The 26,690-nt window shown below is 45.3% G+C and overlaps 2 pseudogenes; both read right to left on the bottom strand.

Annotated features, from left to right (window-relative positions):
- Positions 1 to 330: 330 nt before the first annotated feature.
- Positions 331 to 2,381, bottom strand: LOC123040422 (UDP-glycosyltransferase 92A1-like; annotated as a pseudogene).
- Positions 2,382 to 22,331: 19,950 nt separating this feature from the next.
- On the bottom strand, positions 22,332 to 24,358 carry LOC123040421 (UDP-glycosyltransferase 92A1-like; annotated as a pseudogene).
- Positions 24,359 to 26,690: the final 2,332 nt, after the last annotated feature.

The following is a 26,690-nucleotide window of genomic DNA, read 5'->3' as shown; positions in this document are numbered from 1 at the left end:
GGCGATATGGGCGGTTCCAGTGGACCCACTAGTCAGCGACACACAGCGATGGTAACGGCTACCGCCACCCGCGCTGCGCGCACCAGGGGCGACACGGGCCGTTGGATCCGGATCGGACGGCTATCAAGTCGTGCGGATTTGAAGCAAACCGCCAGTCGACTGGTGGATATATTTATCGTTGTCTTATTGTACATTGAAGTCGATTATATAATGTCACATAGCTATCCACTAATTTTCTTAAGCAATATGTCGCTATTATTCCTATCCGTTCCGAATCAACTAACATCCAATATGTATCTGTATTCGAATAACATCCGATCCGCATTCATATCTGATAACATCTGTATTGATATTCATATTCGTTTTGAAAATATGGAAATAGAAGTGGTAGGAGCAGTATCGGATCCGTATCACCCCTAATCGAATAGCACTATGCAGCCAATCGAACCGTGACGTCTATCCCATCATCGCGTACGTGCCATCGCCTCCAAGAACCTCCGGGTCACTCCCAGCGACGACTCATCGCAGTCGCCGTCGGTAGCAGCGTCGATCACCTCCTTCACCTCGGCGGCCTTCCGCCTCATCGCGGCGCGCACTCTGGACGTCTCGCCGAGCACCCACTCCACCGCCTCCGCCACCTCGTCCCTCGTCATGGCCGCCGACGCGCTGCGCGCCAGCTCCACGCACACCCCCATCTCCTCCGCTAGCAACATGGCATTGTAGAACTGCTCCGCTGAGAGCGGCCACCCGACCATCGGCACGCCGGCTGCGAGGCTCTCCTGCGCCGAGTTCCACCCGCAGTGTGTCAGGAAGGCGCCCGTGGCAGGGTGCGCCAGGATCTCCACCTGCGGTGCCCAGCACTGCACCACCAGCCCGCGCCCTGCCGCCTCCATTCTCTCCACGAACCCCTCCGGCAGACCCGACGACGGCGACTCGCTGCCGTTCATGTCGGCGACTCGCTGCCGTTCTCTAGCCCCATTGCCAGCTCCGTCGCCTGCGACGTGGAGATCGTGTACAGCGACCCGAACGACACGTACAGCACCGAGCCTGGGGGTTGCTTGCCGAGCCAAGCCAAGATGGGGCTAGTCGTTGTCGCCTTCTCCGGCAATGCCGATCTTGCTGCCCGGAGCAGCGGCCTGACCGGGAATATCGGGACATTGTGGAGCCATTGCCTAAGCATGCTTAATCCCTTTGGCTCCAGCTTCTCGGCGGTGTTCACGAGCAGCGCGTCGGCACGTGAGAAGGCGGCGATCTGCCTGCGGATGAAGGTGGACCGCGCGTCGCTGTTGGAACCGCAGCCCTCTCTCACTCTCGGCTAGAAGTAGAAGAAAGACACAAGATACAAGAAATTCCGGGCGACGCACGAACGCCGCCACGGGGCGCACGCACGCCCTAATCTTCTTATCTTTTCAATGGCTACATCGCTGGCTCACACCGATGCATCAACAAGCAGTACACGGGGGTATTTATACCCGGGCTAACACAGGTACACACACGACGCTGCCCACCTCTCTCTGGTGCATGCGTGATCCGTTTGCTCTGGCCGACGCCCACGATGCGCTCCAACGTGCGCACGATGCGGCGAGCCTCCAACAGAAACGCATGCCCAACAACTACTACCTGGAATATCTCCATGACCCAGCTACGCAACTAACAGCCACGCATGCACTAACTAATAGTCTAATCAAGATTACTGCTAACAGTCGCAGCCGTCGGCCGCCGCGAGGTGATCGGTGAGCTGCGAACGGTGGACGCTGATGTCCGGGAAGCTCGGGAGGATGAAGCATTCGTCATCCTCGTCGTTGGGGACAAGCGGGACGCTGTTCCAGAGCGAGAAGTAGAGCGCCGAGCCGTAGCCGCTGCTGGTGAGCAGGACGGAGTGCGTGACGCCGGGGTCGCCGCGGGCGACGTCCACCGTCCAGGCCAGGAACATGTCCGCCACGACGTGCACGTCGGCGAGGGGGTCGGAGCGTCTGAGTTCCACGATGAACTGGTGGAACGCCGGACGGAGGGACTCGGAGGCGAGGAAGAGGTCGATGAGCCGCTGGAAGGAGCGTACGCTGGCGTTGGCGGGGCTGAAGGGGATGGCGTGGACGGCGATGCCTTCGTCGTCGAGGTGGGCGCGGAGGGATTCGGCCGTGCAGGAGGTGGCGACGAAGGTGACCCGGGCGTCCGGCCGGCAGCGGCGCACGAGGGCGGCGAGGCAGCGGAACGGCGCGAGGTGGCCCTGCGCCATGAACGGGAACAGCACGACGTGATCAGCGCGTCGGTGGTGATCTGTTTCAGCTGCCATGGCGCGCGAATGAATCGATCGGTGGTAGCGGTGGGCAGTGCCGGTGATCGGATTGATCTGATCACGGCGGGAAGTCCGCAAGTGCAACGCCTCGTGGGTTAGTTTGGTTTGGAAGAGAAGATCAGAAGAGGGTTAACATCTCTAAAAATTGTAAAAGCTCTCTCGGAATGGGATGCTCTCAGCGCTCAAAGTATTTTATTGGTGCGGTTTCTCTTATCTATCACCCTGGGCTGCCTCCGTGGCCTGCTCACTATCGCATGTCTGTCACGTCTTCCTATGCACACGCAGTTGCAAATTCACTGTGCTGTCAGTTGTCAGGCAATTAAGCATCTTGCCTTTCACGTGAGTGAATTATATATGGCCAAGCTAGTCTTAGCTTAAATCATCTCTAGCAGACGTGCTAAATTACCATCCCGTAAAATCGATTCCCGGTTCGCCTTAAATGAATTTTACGGGCAGTATGAATTTTACGGGCAGTTTTTCCCAACGCGGAAAGGATACCAGAGGATGTTTTTAAATTTTTTTATAAACTTGATCAAAATTTATGAAGTTTGGACTTGAAAAAGCTTATATCTATATTGTACCTTGAAACCGAAGGAGTATACTGGTTATGAGGATCATTTTGTGAAGAGTTACATCCTTTGTCAATGAGCATCTTCAGATGGAACTCATAAGCGCATGAGTCATATAAATTTGTCGACTTATTATCAGAAGAATCGATCTCCTTTTATAATATGGATTCACACAAGTATTGCAATAGATCCATTTACAACCTAATGACAATCTCGACTCGCATCACAAAAAGTCTTCCATCCTTCATCACAAGTCGTAGCTGAATTTCCGCCGGTCCAGAGGAAGGGGAAGAAATTTGACACCATTGGTACTCTTGCAACAACCAATTAATGACGTCCACGGTTGGTCGAGGAGTCTCACCAAGTGTCCGCTTGTAGAGATGGACATGAACAACTTATCCGCAACCCCCTGGCCCGGGCCTCAACCCAAAACAAGTATGAGAGGCCTTTCTAATGTGTTAGAAAACCCAGATCAAAGAAGACGCCATCAAAAAATTGAGAAAACAGAATGCTTCCTATAGGATTTACTACCGTATTATGACCTTGTGATGGTGTTTTCTGATATTGAGCAGCTACCGGCCATCAGGCAGTTGAAACCTGTTGCCAAATATGCGAAGTAAGGTGCTAGAACTGTTTACATCAAGTTTTCTGATCTTTTCGTTTTTAAGTAGAGTAGTTGTTATATGATATAGTAAGGTGGAGAGATTTAGATAGATGAAGAAAATATAGAATAAATTTCGGTGCATAGCGAATGACCATCTCGAAGGGAAAGTGATGGTCGAAGCACCAGATCTGGGTGTCTTTTGTTCTCGTTTTTGTACCCGAGGTTCAGAAACTCTTGAAATGTTGATATCATGTTATCCAATTGAGAACTGGAGGTCAGGTTAATGGTACCGGATGAAAACATAATTTGGAGAACAGACCCGGTGAGTACACATGAAAACAGCCCAAGTGAGTTTACATCGCTTGATCGTCGACCATTGAATATAGTCACTACTGCATCCTCCGTAGTTTGTTGAGGATTTTCTCGTGGTTCTTTCTTCCTTTCGTGTTTCATTGTGATTCTATCCCCTGTAGGTTTTAACATGCCATGCCACCTGAGTTGTTTCTAGATTCCTACTACCTTCTAAACGAGTATTTTTTTAGAGAAAAGGCATACGCCCGACTTTATAAATAAAGCCACCAGGCAGAGTCACAACACCAACACCAAACGAATAGAGTATTAAGCAACAACTAGCAAGTACGATTACATGGCACCCTAGCCTATCATGGCACGCAGGCCAGCGCCAAAACCAATAGGACAAAGCTAAGACGTCGTCCGAGAGTGCCGCAGCAGGCAGGAAGCCGTCGACCGCATCTTAGATACCATATCTTCAAAAGCCTCAAGGTCCGCCTCCTTAGTCAATAATCTCCAATGCTGGAAGAAGACATTAGCTTTAAATAAGCAACTCACAGGGTTAGCCGGGAAGACATGCTCAATAGTAAACTTGTTTCTAGTAGTCCAGAGCGCCCAACATATCGCAGCCCAGCCAACCCAAAAAACCCTTTTAGTCACCCCAGATAAAGCAGAAGCACAGCGTCACAGGTCCTCGAAGGACGAGGGGTTCCAATTAACATGAAGCCAATGTCGGATGCAACACCAAAGGAGTTTAGCCAAAGAACAATGAAAGAAAATATGCTCGGTGTTTGTCTCTTTACTAACTAGTATGATTGAGTCGTCAAAACCAAATGTGCAGTCTGTGTGCGAGAAGTCCGGTCAGACCGCTCCGCCGATGCCAGTGATTGCTCCTGGGACCACGGTGAGTTTAATTTGAATGGACATTAATGGCTAGTCTTAACATTTGAGTGTCATCATGATAACGAGACATTGGAAATGATCTTTGGTGCAGCGTAACTCAAGACAAGCATCACACGATCATTCTCCAGCTACTGGCACGAGCCACCCCGCTACAACACCTCCATGATCACGGTAAGTGTCTCTAGTGTTTTGCTTAACAAATGCATAAAGACCTAGACTTAGCTTTATTTCCTCCAATATGCTTACCATAATGACTTAGGGTTAGCTTCTTTTCCTCCAAAATGACTTAATAAGCTTACTAACTGTTGGGGAACGTAGTAATTTCAAAATTTTCCTATGCACACGCAAGATCATGGTGATGCATAGCAAAGAGAAGGGAGAGTGTTGTCTACGTACCCTTGTAGACCGAAAGAGGAAGCGTTATGACAACGCGGTTATGTAGTCGTACGTCTTCACGATCCGACCGATCCAAGTACCGAATGTACGGCACCTCCGACTTCAGCACACGTTCAACTCGATGACGATCCCCGGACTCTGATCCAGCAGGGTGTCGGGGATGAGTTTCGTCACCACGACAGTGTGGTGACGATGATGATGTTCTACCGACGCAGGGCTTCGCCTAAGCACCGCAACGATATGACCGAGGTGGAATAGGGTGGAGGGGGGCACCGCACACGGCTAAGGAACGATCACGAAGATCAACTTGTGTGTTATGCGGTCCCCCCTGCCCCCGTATATAAAGGAGGGAGGGGGGAGGTGCGGCCGGCCCCCTAGGGGTGCGCCTGGAGGAGTCCTACTCCCACCGGGAGTAGGACTCCCCCCTCTTGCCTTGTTGGAGAAGGAAGGGGGAAGGGGGAAAGAGGAAAGGGGGGCGCCGCCCCCCCCCCTTCCTTGTCATATTCCGACTAGGGGGGGAGGGGGTGCGCGGCCTGCCCTGGCCGGCCCTCCTCTTCTCCCTTATGGCCCATGTAGGCCCATTAACCCCCGGGGGGTTCCGGTAACCCCCCGGTACTCCGGTAAAATCCCGATTTCACCCGAACGATTCCGATATCCAAATATAGGCTTCCAATATATCAATCTTTATGTCTCGACCTTTTTGAGACTCCTCGTCTTGTCCGTGATCACATCCGGGACTCCGAACAACCTTCGGTACATCAAAAATTATAAACTCATAATAAAACTATCATTGTAACGTTAAGCGTGCGGACCCTACGGGTTCGAGAACTATGTAGACATGACATAGAACCAATAGCGGAACCTGGATGTTCATATTGGCTCCTACATATTCTACGAAGATCTTTATCGGTCAAACCGCATAACAACATACGTTGTTCCCTTTGTCATCGGTATGTTACTTGCCCGAGATTCGATCGTCGGTATCCAATACCTAGTTCAATCTCGTTACTGGCAAGTCTCTTTACTCGTTATGTAATGCATCATTCCGTAACTAACTCATTAGCTACATTGCTTGCAAGGCTTGTAGTGATGTGCATTACCGAGAGGGCCCAGAGATACCTCTCTGACAATCGGAGTGACAAATCCTAATCTTGAAATACGCCAACTCAACATGTACCTTCGGAGACACCTGTAGAGCTCCTTTATAATCACGCAGTTACGTTGTGACATTTGGTAGCACACAAAGTGTTCTTCCGGTAAACGGGAGTTTCATAATCTCATAGTTGTAGGAACTTTGTATAAGTCACAAAGAAAGAAATAGCAACATATTAAACGATCAAGTGCTAAGCTAACGGAATGGGTCAAGTCAATCACGTCATTCTCCTAATGATGTGATCTCGTTAATCAAATGACAACACATGTCTATGGTTAGGAAACATAACCATCTTTGATTAATGAGCTAGTCAAGTAGAGGAATACTAGTGACATTAAGTTTGTGTATGTATTCACACATGTATCATGTTTCCGGTTAATACAATTCTAGCATGAATAATGAACATTTATCATGATATGAGGAAATAAATAATAACTTTATTATTACCTCTAGGGCATGTTTCCTTCAGTCTCTCACTTGCACTAGAGTCAATAATTTAGATTACACTGTAATGATTCTAACACCGATGGAGTCTTGGTGCTGATCATGTTTTGCTCATGGAAGAGGCTTAGTCAACGGGTCTGCAACATTCAGATCCGTATGTATCTTGCAAATCTCTATGTCTCCCACCTGGACTTGGTCCCGGATGGAATTGAAGCGTCTTTTGATGTGCTTGGTCCTCTTGTGAAATCTGGATTCCTTTGCCAAGGCAATTGCAGCAGTATTGTCACAGAAGATCTTCATTGGTCCCGATGCACTAGGTATGACACCTAGGTTGGAAATGAACTCCTTCATACAGACTCCTTCATTTGCTGCTTCCGAAGAAGCTATGTACTCCGCTTCGCATGTAGATCCTGCCACGACGCTTTGTTTAGAACTGCACCAACTGACAGCTCCACCGTTCAATATAAACACGTATCCGGTTTGCGATTTAGAATCGTCCGGATCAGTGTCAAAGCTTGCATCGATGTAACCATTTACGACTAGCTCTTGGTCACCTCCATAAACGGGAAACATATCCCTAGTCCTCTTCAGGTATATATTTCAGGATATTCTTGACTGTTGTCCAGTGATCCACTCATGGATTACTTTGGTACCTCCCTGCTAAACTTATTGCTAAGCATACATCAGTTCTGGTACACAGCATTGCATACATGATAGAGCATATGGCTGAAGCATAGGGAATATTTTTCATTTTCTCTCTAAATTCTGTTGTGGTCGGGCATTGAGTCTGACTCAACTTCACACCTTGTAATACTGGCAAGAACCCTTTCTTTGCTTGATCCATTTTGAACTTTTTCAAAACTTTATCAAGGTATGTGCTTTGTGAAAGTCCAATTAAGCGTCTTGATCTATCTCTATAGATCTTGATGCCTAATATGTAAGCAGCTTCACCAAGGTCTTTCATTGAAAAACTTTGATTGTCCCCCTCTCTCCACGTACAGATGTGGGAGAAAATTTGTGGATCAGCTATGAAGATGTCCTAATATTAGGGATGGTCATGTGGCATCTGTGTGTGTAGATCGATGGTTAACATGAATCCAGTGTTTTTGTCACCGATTAACATTACATTCGGTGCATTTTAGATGAGTGTCCGCGCGTCTGTAGTGTGTCAAAAAATATAAAATGATGGTTTTTCGCTAACGACAACATAATTGTTGTGGTTTTATGGAATTAACTCAACTCACCGGTGCAGCGATTTTACACTCAATTGTCCCTGAATTCTCATATACAACTTGATCTGATAACACATGAAAATTCTCATGATCTAAAAGTAGGGGTGGAAATTGGTAGTGGATAATCCTAAATATCCGATATTCATATTCGTGAAAATGCCTATTCATGTCCAAAACATCTGCATCGGAACTAAAATGAAAATGGAAATTATCTGTATCCGAATTTAATTTAATTTTAAAAAAATATATTGTATGAGATTTTGACACAAATATGGATATGGAAGTGGATATATCCGTATATGAATTAGATTGTGGGAGGTAATTTTTGAAATTCTAGCCCAATATGCCAATTATCAAACATAAAAGCCAAATAAGTAGTCAAATTTTACTCTTTGTATGATTAAATTTAGAAATTACTATGCATTACACTAGTATTTATTGATAAACCTATTTATCATTGTCTTATGGATGCGACTAACCACCAGCCGACTGGTGGTTAGCGACAGATCCGCACGATCGGGAACCTGCGTCCCTCCCCGCGCGTGATCCAATTCGGCAGCTCCACCCATGACCCAGACTTCTCTCGCTAGGCCCACCTCCCCCCTACTGCGTCCTTCCCCGTGCAACGCATCGAGGCCCAATTTGGCCCACCTCCCCCCTCCTGCACGTGACTTACCACCCAAAATCTAGTTTCTTACCTCCATCGCAAGAAACAGCCACATGCGCCGATCAGTTCTCTCCTCTCTCCCCGACGCGCCACCATCGCCGGCAACATCGATGCTAGATCAGATCCACCAAAAAAAAGGAAACCATGAAAAAACACCACCAAAACACAAGGATTTGAGGGAGGGCCCCGGTTTACCACAAGAGCATCACAGGGGTTATCATCAATTCGTCCAAATTTCGTCATAGTCAGTCAAAAAAGAAAGGAGGTAAGTGATTCAACCTCTATACCCATGCTGCATTTGCATTTGATACCAATAAAATCAAGGGGGGAAAACATGGGGAAAAAACAACAAGAACTAAAGCATGCAAAAAAGGTAGTATTTTTACTACATGTGTGTAATTCCTATGTTGAAATTGAGTTACCACTCAAATTCAGTCAGGTTACCAACAAAAAGATGGACTAAATTTCATCTTTTACAGTCAAGTTAGAAAATACATGTATGAATTTTCTCATTAAAACAGACATACCATCTCGATTGAAAATAGATTACCAGAGTGTGTGCATTGAGTAATCAGCATCTTGTAAGACTTATTCAACATAAAAAAAGATCCCTTTCTTCCTTTATATATTGAACACACCCATGTCAGAACAAGTTATCATGCTAATTCATTACAAATTACCAGGAAAAACTCAGAACCAAAGGTGCTAAAAACACTACAAGAATACCATGTGTTGATTTACATTGTTGCCACCATTCTTTTTTGATAAAAAATGATGTTCATGAAATGAGGTTCATAGAAACTTTCGCTGCCATACTCCCATATGCTGGTTACTGCCAAAACGATACCTATTATAAAACAGAAGTTATCATGGCATTAGAAGGAAAAAAATATAGTTGTTGTGAAAAAATAATCAAGATTGCTAGTAATTGTGGAAAATTAATTGGTGCAATCATATGTACTAGCAGGTGCTACGACACAAGAAAATGGCGCATGACAACGGGGGTAATGTGGATGTCATGATGAGTGGTGTGGGGACAAACCAACAGTGTGAATATGCACACACGACAAGCTTTGGTTCTACCAAAACAGATGAAGGTAAAACATTTACCATGCTACCACAATTTTGTACGCAAATTTGTTACCATCGCACTTGAATTGCAACTACCACCTTAGGTTATTTACAACTATCACATTGACCATGAAACAATTGACAAATGACGTAGCTTGATGCACACAGGTTACCAAGAATTTAGGTACAATTACGACACTTACTGCATACAAATTATCATGCAATCTGTATTGCAATTGGAATTACATGCTTTCACTGGTTACAATGAATTTAGGCACAGTTACCTCACTTACTGCATACGAATTATCATGCAATATGTATTGCAATTGGAATTACATGCTTTCACTTTACAGCTACAAAAAACATCTTAATGCATGCAAACTTTACCAAGCAACTGGAGTACAAGTTACCACTAGTTTTGGCATGCAAAAAAATATAACACAAAATAACATCTTTCAAAAACATTACAGGTGCTACTTCTAGAAGCATCCCGATGGTTCGAGAAACAAGCAAAGAACCGACTACTAGCAGCATAGGGGGGAGAGAAAGCTTCTTTGATCATTCAGTCAGCGAGCCAGCGAGTCCAGAAACAGGGGGAGAGAATGCTGAACAGGGAGACAAAAATACCGAGGCATACTCCACACCGAAACCTCCTGATGAAACGATGAAGTTTGATACTTTTGAGGAAGCTTATGAACACTACAGGCAATATGCACAGAGACATGGGTTTGGAATGAGAGTGGAATACAAAAAAACAATCAAAGACAATACTGTAAGCAGAGTCCTCCTGGTTTGTGGGAAATACGGCAAGCCAAAAACAAACAAGGAAGAGACAGAGGATGTGCAGGACCCAAAAGGCATCGTGAAGAAGAGGAAAAGAGGGAAGGTTGTGAGGTCGGGATGTCCGGCCCACCTTTACATCACCCACACGGATGCGTGGTGGAGAGTCAAACGCTTCAACGACGACCACAACCACCCTCTAATAAGAAAGCCGTCCTTGACAAAGTTCCTATCATCACATAGGAACATTCCAAAAGATGAGCATGACTTCTTGAAGATATTGCACGGATGCAACATAGAGACAGCCAGACAGATGCAACTAATAGAATGGTTCTACGGGAATCCTAAAGATGTACCATACACAACAAAGGACATCGCAAACCAGCGAGCTAAATTCCGGATGGAGTACCGCCATGCTGATGTGGGGAGCACAATCTCGTACTTCCAAGATATGAAGGCACAAGATCCAGATTTCTATTGGAGAATAAAGCTTGATGATGAGGACAGAGTGGAGAATTTATTCTGGATAGATGGTGCGTCGCGCAGGGCATATGCTAGATACAATGATGTCATCTCATTTAACATAACATACATGACAAACATGTACAAAATGCCCTGTGCACCCTTCATTGGCATTAATAACCATGGGCAGTCGATCCAATTTGGTTGTGGGTTTGTTCGAAACGAACTATTTGGTAACTTTGTGTGGCTGTTTAATGCATTCTTGCATGCAATGGGTGGAATTGCGCCAAAAAACATAATAACAGATCAAGATTTTGCAATGAGGAGTGCTATTGATGAGGTGTTCATCGGGATAGTACACAGGAATTGCCGCTGGCATATAATGAAAAAAGCACAGGAGAAGCTTGGAAAGCTGATGGCTGACAATGACCCACTAAACAATGGATTCAAGGATTGTGTTGACAACAGCCTGACTGGTATTTTACTTCCCACCCCTCACTAGCTTAAAACACAGAAAAATGGGCATATAGAAAATTGGTTTAGATGCATGATAACAACAGTTACCATCTAACAAAGTGACAAGCTACCAGAGGATTATAACAAAATTACCTACATTAGTTGCTTTCTGTACTACCCCTATAATGTCCATGTTTGATGTACACATTTCAGTTGTTCACCCCACTAGTTACAACAAAACTTTTTAATCACCAGCTAGTCTGATTGATATGAGTATCTTTTTGTTGCTAGTTAAAAATGTTGCTTGTACTACGCACACAGAGTTGTATTCGCTTTGGAAAAGAAAATCTTATCCTGTCTACAAAGTACTTACCATGATCCTTCAACTAAAGTAACCATGTGTGTGTGACATAATTATAAACAGCATTGGTGTTCCTAGTTACCAGCTATGATTAAACAGATGTTACCATCCTCCAATACTTGATGTTACCATGTTTATATTATGAATGCAGTTGAGGAGTTTGAGCACAAGTGGTGGGTGGTGATGGAAGCGTATGGCTAGACTGACAATGAGCATTTCCAATGGCTGTAGGAGAACAGGAAGTGTTGGGTCCCGGTATACTATATGCACGACTTTTTCCCGTTCTTGCAGACCACGGCAAGAAGTGAGGGATTTAACTCTGTGCTCAAGAAGTATGTCAACCCAAACAACTCATTGGTCGAATTCGCACAACTGTACACTGCGATACAGGATAAGGTGATGGCTAGCGTGTCAAAAGAGCAGTTGGAAACAGTGTACAAAGAAACCGAAATGTACTCGATGAACCCGCTGGAGATGCAGGTGTGGGGGCTATACACATATAACTTGTTTTGCAAGTTCTAGGTGGAGATGAAGGTGAAATCAGCATACAGATGCGACGCATTGGATCATGGTACTTTCAAGGTCAGCTCAGTACGTGGGATAATACCGAAATATGGAGACAGGGACTACCATGTGCAAGCAAACATGGTTGAAGAGACATACTCGTGTAGTTGCTGCAAGTTTGATCGTGACGGGCTACTGTGCGCGGACGTACTACGAGTTATGGACCAAATTGGGGTATACGATATACCTGAAAAGTACATCCTAAAGAGGTGGACCTGGGATCCAGAGGAGGATCTTATTCAACCTGATTTCGAACAGCTGACAATTAAGAAGTCGATGCCAGAGGAGGGGAAAAGCGTCATGCGATACACGTCAATTCTTAAAGAATTTAAGGCATCGGCCAAAGATGCTTGCCTAACAGATGACGGGACCAGATTGGCAAGAAAACACCTGTATAATTTCAAGGAGGAGCTTGAAATCCTGAAGAACAATCAACTTAAAAAAGCAAGAAAGGAAAAGGAAGAAGCAAAAGGATCGTTTCAAGGACAGCCGGATCCCTGCTCGATACATGTGGGGCGGATGAATGAAGACAACCCTGTCACACATCACCAAAACGCCCCCGATGCAAGACATCCGAAGAACCCAGCCACACAGCAAACAAGTGCCACTAATGTGAATCAACAGGAGAACACCGCTACACAACAAGAAAGTGCTACTAATGTGCAGCGACAGGGTAACCCTGCCACACAGCAAGAAAGTGTGCGGGTGATGATACATGCTAGCAAAAACAATCACGCTTTTTCCATCCAGCCCCCACATCCTGGTGCAGCTCCATCCTCAAACGCAAAGTTGATACTAGACCCTCCCAAGACTATAACGAAAGGGCGGCCAAAGTCAAAAAGAAAGTAATCAGGTTTTGAGATTGCAAAACCAAAGACAAAAAGGAAATGTGGTGTGTGCGGGAGTCTGGAACATGACAAACGCACATGCAAATCTCCCCTAGCAAGATAAATGAAGAAGGTGCTATTAAAATGGAAGATGGTGGCTGCATTTTTTTTCATGGACCATAATGTGCAAGCTACGAGCCCCATAACATTCCAGTTATCAGCATTGTATCGTAGATTTTATCATGGCTTTGTAATGCAAAGCAAGTGTATCTCTATAATTTAAGCAAGCTATCAGTACCCTGTTATGCCAGTTAGCAGCAAATGTTTGATGGGATTGACATGGATTTGTAAATCCAAAATTTTTATTTCTTAAACAAACTATCAGTACATTATTATGCCAGTTACCAGCAATGTATGATGGAATTGACATGGATTTGTAAAAGCCAATGTTTTTATATCTACATTTTTTGAAGGCTACCAGCATTGCATTGTATTACTTATGGACAAAAAATTAGTCCTCCTTGCACTTCTAAAAATTGCTTATGAACAAATTATAATCACAGTAGTGAATTATATCATATAGTCAGTGATTTTGGACTGTGTATACTATAGTAAAACAGCATGTCAACACTTTGCTCCATGGCATTGTCATGACAGATTCAAATAAAAAAGTTATCATCACAGTTTGGTAGAACTTATCACACTGTAGTAAAAAAAATATCACCTCATCACCCGCTGCCGAACAGATGATAGCGCCACTGTTTGCATTTGTTTTGATAATGATCTAACCACCTCAATGTCATAATTTTCCGGAGAGCTGGAATTTGTTCATGAGTTAAGGCTGGAACATTTTTGCCATCCCACACCTCAAGGTACGTGCAGGCGAAAAATCCACAATCAATGCTGAAACATTTTTGATGAAAAAAACAACACAAAATCAGTTTAATTGGAGTTTCGGACCGGGTCAAAATAAACAGGGATGACAAACATGTAGTTGGGATGTTAAAAAGAGAGTGAGTAATCCACAACTAACCCATTTTCCTGTTTCAACACATCAATGTACACAAGTTCATAGTCCTCGATCTGCTTATGCGAGTCCTTGTAATTTATCAACCAGGCCTTCTTTATTGCGTTCATGTATCTTGTCGCATGCTCAAGAAGAGAAGGACTATCTTGGTCATGCAATGAACCTAGAACTTCAAACCGCTTCGCCCTAAGATTTAGTGACAACACATACCAATGCCCGTCATCTGGACCGCGGCCCAACTTTTGCAAAGCAGGGAATAGCAGCTGAAAAAATTTAAAAGGCAGTAAGCATAAAAGTAGTTGGAAAAGAAACAAAATTACCAAGATAACAAATGGTCATGAAATTCACATGGGAGGCAACTAGAAAAGGAAGTTATCAGGGCAGAAAGGTCAAAAGTTACCAGTGTGCATGAAACAGGTTATCATGACATTAAGAACAAACAATATCCGCAAATAACAGGAAGTTACATGATATTATCAGGAAGTTACCAAGACACTAACTGTACAGTTACCAGATCCATCAAACATAACATACCTGATCCTGGTGACTAAGAATGTAAAACTTGTCCCGTCGAAAATACTTCAGTAAACACTTGGATTTGAAGTCTCCTAACAACAGATACACAGAGAGCACCCAAGGGAAGATGAGCCTGTTTGGCGTTTCCTTATACTGGAGAACGCGAAGATGTAACTCGGCAATGCTGGTTGATAGTTGGCCAACTCCCTTCACACAATTGGCAAGCTCATCAAGGGTAACCCACCTACCATCAATGTTGATGACCCTAACACTACAAAAAAGAAAAAAGAAAAAAAAGATTTAAAAAATACATTTAAAAAAGGCGCACAAAATAATGATTTGTGTTAAGAAAGATGAGAAAAAGGATGGAAACATACTCTTTAATCTTAGAGTTAGAATCAGTAGTATGCTTGATGACTTCATTGTAAACGTACTCTTCCTCCTCGCTCGGTGTGAGGGTGGCAAAAGGTGGGAGTAGGTATTTGGACGGGTGGGTGACCCTAACTTTCCGAATAAAGGATTTAGGTGTTGAACTGCGTACTAAATGCTCTGTGCGAGGTGGTAACTCTAGTGTAACAAATGTTGGACTTTGGGGGTTGTCTGGTAGAAACAGAAAAAAGGGAAAACCATGAATTATCATCAGATGGGAGAAAGAATTATCAAGTGATGGGTCAAAACATATCAACTGCCACATGTTTTGATTATCAAGTGGTGGTCCATAATTGAAAAAACAAAGAAAGTTGTTTGTGCAAGGGTTGCAATGTTCATGGAGCAGAAAAAAATCACCTATTTGAACATTAGATTTCCCTTTTAATGCTGGATTGCCATGTTCAAATTCTTCCCACCACATGAGAACCTCATCATCGTCAATCTCAACATCATACACTTGCACACGACCAGCTTCCGGTGTTACTTAAATAAAAAAAGAGCGATGAGGACATGAACAGTAGTGATAAACAACATAAATTGTTGCAAAAAAACAGGTATTAAAAATTGAGACAAGATACAAGAAGTTATCAGGAACACAATATAGAAGATACCAGGCAATGTGAATGTGGATTACCAGCACACATGTATGGGCCTTTTAAGGAACAAATTAGATAACACTGGTGCATAACGAGGAACAGCTGTGATATAAACTAATCATCATAACATGTTAAAAAGAAGATCAAAAAGAATTGTATAGCCCAGAATTGGTAAAGAATGCATATGGTTGGAGTTATGGTGTCAATGGATCATAAATTGACATGATTTGAACATTTGAGTTACCAAGATATGTCATATGGAGTTATCAGGGTGATTAGAAAAAATTGAAGGAGTAATGAAAAAGTTCAGATGAATAACTACGAGTACAGTATTGTTTTGTAAGCATGACAATGAATTAAGGAAAATAAATAGGCAATGATACGAGATGTACGTATCACGTGCTTACTAAAAGTCAGTAACAGATAACATCGGCTTTCAAAACTGACAAAGTTACCAGGGGGGAGGAGGATGGACTTATCGTCTATGCTAGCATTGTACAAAATATTGTAGCGGACACAACAGAAATATATATTACGGGTACTGAAAGCACATATGTTCATTTACATCACACAAAGCATAGAAGTACTATTACATTCATCCATACACACGGAATGATAGAAAGTTCCAAACAAATAAATAAAAAGAGCACACCAAGACACAAAACAATACGATGAACACTGACATATCTCAATCCATCACTCTCGCGACATAAAAGCGAAGACACAAGGTCTTCACTTACCAGAGTTGTTGGGTGGCGGAGCCCAAGCAACTGGTTGAGCCTTGGTAACTTTCATCACTACCTTGCCCTTCGAGTCAGCATCAACAGGAGCTGCGAGCCCTAGAACGGCGTCAGGGCCAGTAGTTGGTTTTGCAGGTGGTACTTGAGCAGATGGCGCCGCCGTAGGTGCTTCTGGTGCTGCAGGTGGTACTTGAGCAGATGGCGCCGCCGTAGGTGCTTCTGGTGCTGCAGGTGGTACTTGAGCCAACATTGGTGCAGTTTGAGCCGTTGCAGTTGCTTCAGTAGATGGTGGCACTTGAGGACTCGCACCAAAGATGGCATCCAGCCCAAGAGAGCAGCTGGGTGGCGTAAAATTACCATCGTAGTTTCCAGCTCCAGGGGTGCTCATCTCCAATGCAGGGTCAGCTACTGCTTCAAAACATCACAAGTAACATAGAAATAAGGAAAAAAGGCATCAGGAAAACCTGTAGATGACATTGTATTTGTTAGTGCCAGAAACAATATCTTGAGTTAACATGTATTAGACAGACAAGTTATCAACATAAGAAAATTAAGTTACCAACCTGTGAGAACAGGATTATCGGCATCATTCTTTTCACCTCCAGTTGTAGCCGTATCAGTAGGCATATTGTCTCTGGTACTTCCCACAACTTTCTCAGCTACAACGGAAAAAGATTAAACACATCGTCAACAAAAAACATCATAAAAATACAAGAAACAAAAAACAAATTTGATGGCGAACAGAACTACCTTCACTTCCATCATGCGCTATATTAGGGACGACTTCATTTTCGCATTCAATCGCTACAGCCACGCTGGCGATATCTTCAACAGTAGCGGTAACAGTTGCCGCTGCAGCTAGCTGAAAAACAGTGTCATCAGAAACACCAGCCGATGTCGCCGCAACAGCATCAGATGCACCCTCGCTAGATGTTGCTGCTTTTTCAGACGGAGATGTCGTCGTGGGAGATTCATCAAGATGGATAACTTCTGTTGTCTCTGATGACGTTGTCTGCGACAATGTTGCCCTTAGTCGTGGAGAGGATCTGGTCTTGGCGAATTTCACCTTTTTCACTGCACTTTTATCTTTTGAACGACTGAAAAAACCGGTATACAAGGGTAGTAGTGAGATTACACATGTTGTTAAACCTGAGTTACCACATGCTTCAATCAAAAAAGGATGTCACATACTTCAGGTATAAGTAGCATCCAAGGAAAAAATTACAAAGTTACCAAGGACTAGAAATATAAAGTTATCAAATCATATGAACAAAAAAACCAACAATTATTTTTGAATAACTGCAAACTAGATAGGTATGTGAACACCTTTTTCCTGGTACACTTGGAGAACCCTTAGCAGCAGCAACTTGTTTCATAGGTGCACTGAATGAAAAAAATAACCAAATGTTACAAGCACATACAACTATCAAGATTGGTAACTCTAAATTACCAGGGGGGCAAAGTTGAGTTATCAATGTTCATCAACATGAGTTATCAGACAACAAGAACAAAATAACTGCTGAACATAAACGTAAGCAACAATTTGAATACCTTTTCACTGGTGCAATCCCTGAATCCTTAGCAGCAACAGATTGTTTGCTGGGGGCCCTGCAGATGAAAAATAAGCAAGTTGATCACCGGCATGAAATTACCCAAACTACCTTACTCAAACAACTGTATTTACCATGTTGTTTCAGGCACATAATTAATAAGAAGGACATTGGAAAATAATAATTCACCTGCGTGGGGCCTCTTTCCGCAAGGTGGACAGTGGGACGGAGGCACCGGTTCCCTTTTCAGCCACGCGTATACAAAGCTCCTGGACCACAACTTTCTTCACAGCTTCATGAATCTCAGATGCTGACAGTGCAATTGGTGAAGACGGCCTTTGCGATGGGCTGGCAGGCACAACTGGTGAAGTTGGACGGTGGGGTGATGGCATAGTTGGTGAAGCTGAACGGGGGGTGATGGTAGCCTCAGCTTCTTGCGCCTCTGGTAAGCCAAATTTTTCAAAAGCTCAGCACGACACCGCTTGACAGAAGAGTCAGTGGCCGCCTCAGCTTGCGTGTCTGTCAGACCTTGTTGGCTAAGCCCTCGATCACCTGATTCGACGGATGCTGCATGAGATGTTCTAGTGAGTAAGATTTGAGACTCAACGAGGTTATTGCCGATAGGGCGGACAGGGGTGTCTTCAACATTTGGTCCTGTGCCATCATGGGCTTTGACAGTTGCACCATCAAGATGTGTGGTCTCATCATCAGCTGGACCGCTGCCCATGTCTACATCCACGGTACCACTGCCTGAAGCAACAAAAGGATCTTTAGGGCGACAAAGAACAACTCGATAGTCATCATCATCATCATCATCATCATCAGAGTCAGTGTCAGAATCAGAATCATCGCCTCCGTGATAATCGTCATCGCTGTCAGAATCTTCAGCCACATTCTTTCCAGCACTTTCTGTCCGCCTGCCTTGCGATGACCGCGTAGTCCTTGACGTCGTACGGGCGGCAGAGGAGATAACGTTCAATCCAGCGTCTAGCTGACGGGATGCATGTGAATGGCCCTCATCATCTAAAGCGGTGATTGATTCCACAAGATTGCCTAGGATGCCAGCCATGGCGGACGTGAATCGAGCAACTATCTGAGTTGATTTGGCAAATTTCTGTTCAACATAAAAAAATGAAAAAAGAATGGAAATAACTAGTAAGTTATCACAAAAATGCAACAAAAGTTATCATGAATATCAAGTTATCACAGGAATGCTACAATCATCATAATAAATGCAACCAAAAGTTATCATGATATCAAGTTATCACAGAAATGCTGCAAAGTTATCAAGGCATTGCACTAATAATTATCACATGGTTGCATCATAATTATTATTTTATATAGAGGATATGCCACAATGGAAATCATCCAGATTAGTAAAGAGTGACAAGTTGGCAACAAATCAGGGTAACCACAATGGGTGCAAAAAATAATTTATCAGCCAATGAAAGAACATAAAATAGCAAAAAAAATCAAGAAACTAGGTTACATGCTCACCTCTTCACTGCAGCTTGGGGCAGTATGAACACGCATAAACTTGTCAAGACCTTCCAGACCACCAAACAGACAGAAATTCATGCCAAACTCAGGCTTCAACTGGAAAAAAATGTAGCCGTCACAGATAAGTAACAACAAAAAAACAATGAAAATAAAATGCAGTTGCAAAGCAGACTATGAACTGAAAAACATAGATATATATTACCGGTAGTTTCCCGAAAGAAACTTTGTCAGCCTGAACATCCTTGTTGAGGACAAGAGTTATCAGCTTCTTTGTCCATACATTGATGGGAAAAGGACCATCAGGCAGTTCGATGCCAAGTCCAGAAAGATCAATCGCATGAATGTACAATAGCTGATAAGAAAAACACAAGCGCCATGGTAAACACTTACAAAAATCAGCCACAAAATGACAAAGAAAATGACAAATGACAAAAGAGAAGGTAAGAGGAAACCATCGTCACTTACATTGTAGAAAAGAAGGCAACCCCTGGTAGGCTTGCGTTTCAACAGCGCCTTGTGCAGTTCATCAGCAATAAATTTGGACCAATTGAGATTTTTAACACCATTGATGTCACGCTGCAATATAAAAAACAGCACTAAAGTTCACCGAATGCACCACAAAAAATATGAAAGTTATCACACTGACATATAGTAAAGTTATCAGGCACACAAGAAAGAAAATGACATATTCACAAAAAAACTTACCAGCACAGCATACCAACGGGGGCTAACTTTGTTGGAGGTGGTCGGGGCAATGACTGTATTCCCCGCAAGCAGAAGCCACATACGCTTGAAAGTGTCATCAGAATTTTCAGAACCCTTTATGAGATCAACAAGATCAGTCATTTTAGGGGCATATCTGAGCTCGCCAAACAACTCAAGCCCTAACTCAATATCAGTTTCAGATGGGAGGTTTTAAGGGACGTCATTCCCTCCACGCGGCACACCCATAACACGATGCACGTATTCTTCATTGACCGAAAGCCTGCCTCGGCCTGGTACGACCACCTCACGCGAATTGGGGTCGTAGAGATCAGCAAGCCACACACTGAGATTGTTGAATAGATGGTCACATTGGATATTTCGAAGGCTAGTTAAATCCATATCATCAATGGCACCCTTCCTGTCATCATTCATGTTCTTGCATGCTAGAAGAAGCGAGCTGGGTGAGGCTCTGTTCCGCGGAGGAGGGCGTTTCGCCTTTTTCGAAGGAACCTCATCGATTCCATCGCCATCTCCTTTACGCTTCCTCGGCATTGTCTCCCTGACACGTAGGAAAAAAAGGAATACATTGTTTATAAAACCGGTGTTTGACAAAGCAATAATACAGCTGATAAAAGGAAACAAGCAAACTGCAAATTGGTCGCACATGCTAAAAAAAGTAAAACAGATAGCACAGGTATATAAAAAGCATGTGAGACTGATAATTGAGGCATAATGCAATTGGTAAGTTACAACCAAATTACCAATGATAAGAAATAGCATTCACGCATGCTCATTAATAACCCAACCAAAACAAAATGAATGAGAAATAAGCGTTGTGCTGCATATAGTTAGTCTAGCAAAAACTTATGGTAACTACGGTAAGATGACAGAGGTAAGTGTAAAACCATCACCATGATAATTCAACCATAACAAGACAACACTGATAAATAACAGAGTTTAAAGCATCTGGTAATTTGAGTGCAATATAGTTGGTAAGTTCAATATAGACATCATGATAATTGAACAGAACAAGACATAACAAGCAAATCAAGCATTGTAAACAAGCTAATTGGAGCAGCACAAAAGCCTAATCAATGGACAAACCGCATCTAACAAAACCAACATAAAACAACATTATGTGAAAAAACTTAGGGTTGCTTTTTAAATCCTCATCCACTGATGCACAACTTGAAATCCATAAACACCAAACATTATTGGATGTCCTAAACAACCACATCCACAACAGTAACACCATAACAAAATCCCTATTAGAACCAACCACACTTACCACCACTAAGACCTATCGACACCCACGATTACCACAAAATTAAACCAGATGTCCGAACCATATTCAAACTGAACTTAGAAGGCGACATAACCTAGCCTACTAGCAACAACAACCGCCAGAATCAAAGAGTCCGAGCACCAAAAATCAACGGCGAAGCATGGAGGCGGAGCAACAGGAAATACAGAGCGGGGCGGGTGGATGGGTGGGGGAATGGGGGATGGGCTGCTCAACGTCGACTCAGAAATTAGAAGCCGGCCTTAATCTAACCTAATAGGAACAACAATCTACCAGATTCGACGGCTCCAACCTAAATCAACGGCGGACCAGAGCGGCGGAGCAAAAAGAGGAAGGAAAACAGGGGCGGGGAATGCGTTCCTCACCGCGGATTCAGACGCCATCCGCCGCGAACCGGAACGCGCCACCAGCAGCAACCGTCGCGCACGAGGGGGAGGGGAGCGAGAGGAGATTCGAATGGACAGGCCCGAAGCAGAGGAAGAAGAAGTAGTGCGGGCGAACGGCGAGAGGGGGCGAGTGGGGATCGTGGCATTGGGCGATATGGGCGGTTCCAGTGGACCCACTAGTCAGCGACACACAGCGATGGTAACGGCTACCGCCACCCGCGCTGCGCGCACCAGGGGCGACGCGGGCCGTTGGATCCGGATCGGACGGCTATCGAGTCGTGCGAATTTGAAGCAAACCGCCAGTCGACTGGTGGATATATTTATCGTTGTCTTATTGTACATTGAAGTTGATTGTTTAATGTCACATACCTATCGACTAATTTTCTTAAGCAATATGTCGCTATTATTCCTATCCGTTCCGAATCAACTAACATCCAATATGTATCTGTATTTGAGTAACATCCGATCCGCATTCATATCTGATAACATCTGTATTGATATTCATATTCGTTTTGAAAATATGGAAATAGAAGTGGTAGGAGCAGTATCGAATCCGTATCACCCCTAATCGAATAGCACTATGCAGCCAATCGAACCGTGACGTCTATCCCATCATCGCGTACGTGCCATCGCCTCCAAGAACCTCCGGGTCACTCCCAGCGACGACTCATCGCAGTCGCCGTCGGTAGCAGCGTCGATCACCTCCTTCACCTCGGCGGCCTTCCGCCTCATCGTGGCGCGCACTCCGGACGTCTCGCCGAGCACCCTCTCCACCGCCTCCGCCACCTCGTCCCTCGTCACGGCCGCCGACGCGCTGCGCGCCAGCTCCACGCACACCCCCATCTCCTCCGCTAGCAACATGGCATTGTAGAACTGCTCCGCTGAGAGCGGCCACCCGACCATCGGCACGCCGGCTGCGAGGCTCTCCTGCGCCGAGTTCCACCCGCAGTGTGTCAGGAAGGCGCCCGTGGCAGGGTGCGCCAGGATCTCCACCTGCGGTGCCCAGCACTGCACCACCAGCCCGCGCCCTGCCGCCTCCATTCTCTCCACGAACCCCTCCGGCAGACCCGACGACGGCGACTCGCTGCCGTTCATGTCGGCGACTCGCTGCCGTTCTCTAGCCCCATTGCCAGCTCCGTCGCCTGCGACGTGGAGATCGTGTACAGCGACCCGAACGACACGTACAGCACCGAGCCTGGGGGTTGCTTGCCGAGCCAAGCCAAGATGGGGCTAGTCGTTGTCGCCTTCTCCGGCAATGCCGATCTTGCTGCCCGGAGCAGCGGCCTGACCGGGAATATCGGGACATTGTGGAGCCATTGCCTAAGCATGCTTAATCCCTTTGGCTCCAGCTTCTCGGCGGTGTTCACGAGCAGCGCGTCGGCACGTGAGAAGGCGGCGATCTGCCTGCGGATGAAGGTGGACCGCGCGTCGCTGTTGGAACCGCAGCCCTCTCTCACTCTCGGCTAGAAGTAGAAGAAGACACAAGATACAAGAAATTCCGGGCCGACGCACGAACGCCGCCACGGGGCGCACGCACGCCCTAATCTTCTTTATCTTTTCAATGGCTACATCGCTGGCTCACACCGATGCATCAACAAGCAGTACACGGGGGTATTTATACCCGGGCTAACACAGGTACACACACGACGCTGCCCACCTCTCTCTGGTGCATGCGTGATCCGTTTGCTCTGGCCGACGCCCACGATGCGCTCCAACGTGCGCACGATGCGGCGAGCCTCCAACAGAAACGCATGCCCAACAACTACTACCTGGAATATCTCCATGACCCAGCTACGCAACTAACAGCCACGCATGCACTAACTAATAGTCTAATCAAGATTACTGCTAACAGTCGCAGCCGTCGGCCGCCGCGAGGTGATCGGTGAGCTGCGAACGGTGGACGCTGATGTCCGGGAAGCTCGGGAGGATGAAGCATTCGTCATCCTCGTCGTTGGGGACAAGCGGGACGCTGTTCCAGAGCGAGAAGTAGAGCGCCGAGCCGTAGCCGCTGCTGGTGAGCAGGACGGAGTGCGTGACGCCGGGGTCGCCGCGGGCGACGTCCACCGTCCAGGCCAGGAACATGTCCGCCACGACGTGCACGTCGGCGAGGGGGTCGGAGCGTCTGAGTTCCACGATGAACTGGTGGAACGCCGGACGGAGGGACTCGGAGGCGAGGAAGAGGTCGATGAGCCGCTGGAAGGAGCGTACGCTGGCGTTGGCGGGGCTGAAGGGGATGGCGTGGACGGCGATGCCTTCGTCGTCGAGGTGGGCGCGGAGGGATTCGGCCGTGCAGGAGGTGGCGACGAAGGTGACCCGGGCGTCCGGCCGGCAGCGGCGCACGAGGGCGGCGAGGCAGCGGAACGGCGCGAGGTGGCCCTGCGCCATGAACGGGAACAGCACGACGTGATCAGCGCGTCGGTGGTGATCTGTTTCAGCTGCCATGGCGCGCGAATGAATCGATCGGTGGTAGCGGTGGGCAGTGCCGGTGATCGGATTGATCTGATCACGGCGGGAAGTCCGCAAGTGCAACGCCTCGTGGGTTAGTTTGGTTTGGAAGAGAAGATCAGAAGAGGGTTAACATCTCTAAAAATTGTAAAAGCTCTCTCGGAATGGGATGCTCTCAGCGCTCAAAGTATTTTATTGGTGCGGTTTCTCTTATCTATCACCCTGGGCTGCCTCCGTGGCCTGCTCACTATCGCATGTCTGTCACGTCTTCCTATGCACACGCAGTTGCAAATTCACTGTGCTGTCAGTTGTCAGGCAATTAAGCATCTTGCCTTTCACGTGAGTGAATTATATATGGCCAAGCTAGTCTTAGCTTAAATCATCTCTAGCAGACGTGCTAAATTACCATCCCGTAAAATCGATTCCCGGTTCGCCTTAAATGAATTTTACGGGCAGTATGAATTTTACGGGCAGTTTTTCCCAACGCGGAAAGGATACCAGAGGATGTTTTTAAATTTTTTTATAAACTTGATCAAAATTTATGAAGTTTGGACTTGAAAAAGCTTATATCTATATTGTACCTTGAAACCGAAGGAGTATACTGGTTATGAGGATCATTTTGTGAAGAGTTACATCCTTTGTCAATGAGCATCTTCAGATGGAACTCATAAGCGCATGAGTCATATAAATTTGTCGACTTATTATCAGAAGAATCGATCTCCTTTTATAATATGGATTCACACAAGTATTGCAATAGATCCATTTACAACCTAATGACAATCTCGACTCGCATCACAAAAAGTCTTCCATCCTTCATCACAAGTCGTAGCTGAATTTCCGCCGGTCCAGAGGAAGGGGAAGAAATTTGACACCATTGGTACTCTTGCAACAACCAATTAATGACGTCCACGGTTGGTCGAGGAGTCTCACCAAGTGTCCGCTTGTAGAGATGGACATGAACAACTTATCCGCAACCCCCTGGCCCGGGCCTCAACCCAAAACAAGTATGAGAGGCCTTTCTGATGTGTTAGAAAACCCAGATCAAAGAAGACGCCATCAAAAAATTGAGAAAACAGAATGCTTCCTATAGGATTTACTACCGTATTATGACCTTGTGATGGTGTTTTCTGATATTGAGCAGCTACCGGCCATCAGGCAGTTGAAACCTGTTGCCAAATATGCGAAGTAAGGTGCTAGAACTGTTTACATCAAGTTTTCTGATCTTTTCGTTTTTAAGTAGAGTAGTTGTTATATGATATAGTAAGGTGGAGAGATTTAGATAGATGAAGAAAATATAGAATAAATTTCGGTGCATAGCGAATGACCATCTCGAAGGGAAAGTGCTGGTCGAAGCACCAGATCTGGGTGTCTTTTGTTCTTGTTTTTGTACCCGAGGTTCAGAAACTCTTGAAATGTTGATATCATGTTATCCAATTGAGAACTGGAGGTCAGGTTAATGGTACCGGATGAAAACATAATTTGGAGAACAGACCCGGTGAGTACACATGAAAACAGCCCAAGTGAGTTTACATCGCTTGATCGTCGACCATTGAATATAGTCACTACTGCATCCTCCGTAGTTTGTGGAGGATTTTCTCGTGGTTCTTTCTTCCTTTCGTGTTTCATTGTGATTCTATCCCCTGTAGGTTTTAACATGCCATGCCACCTGAGTTGTTTCTAGATTCCTACTACCTTCTAAACGAGTATTTTTTTAGAGAAAAGGCATACGCCCGACTTTATAAATAAAGCCACCAGGCAGAGTCACAACACCAACACCAAACGAATAGAGTATTAAGCAACAGCTAGCAAGTACGATTACATGGCACCCTAGCCAATCATGGCACGCAGGCCAGCGCCGAAACCAAAAGGACAAAGCTAAGACGTCGTCCGAGAGTGCCGCAGCAGGCAGGAAGCCATCGACCGCATCTTAGATACCATATCTTCAAAAGCCTCAAGGTCCGCCTCCTTAGTCAATAATCTCCAATGCTGCAAGAAGACATTAGCTTTAAATAAGCAACTCACAGGGTTAGCCGGGAAGACATGCTCAATAGTAAACTTGTTTCTAGTAGTCCAGAGCGCCCAACATATCGCAGCCCAGCCAACCGAAAAAACCATTTTAGTCACCCCAGATAAAGCAGAAGCACAACGTCACAGGTCCTCGAAGGACGAGGGGTTCCAATTAACATGAAGCCAATGTCGGATGCAACACCAAAGGAGTTTAGCCAAGGAACAATGAAAGAAAATATGCTCGGTGTTTGTCTCTTTACTAACTAGTATGATTGAGTCGTCAAAACCAAATGTGCAGTCTGTGTGCGAGAAGTCCGGTCAGACCGCTCCGCTGATGCCAGTGATTGCTCCTGGGACCACGGTGAGTTTAATTTGAATGGACATTAATGGCTAGTCTTAACATTTGAGTG

This window comes from Triticum aestivum, chromosome 2B, assembly GCF_018294505.1.
Source record: "Triticum aestivum cultivar Chinese Spring chromosome 2B, IWGSC CS RefSeq v2.1, whole genome shotgun sequence".
NCBI lineage: Eukaryota > Viridiplantae > Streptophyta > Magnoliopsida > Poales > Poaceae > Triticum > Triticum aestivum.
This window is presented reverse-complemented; position numbering and strand designations above follow the sequence as displayed.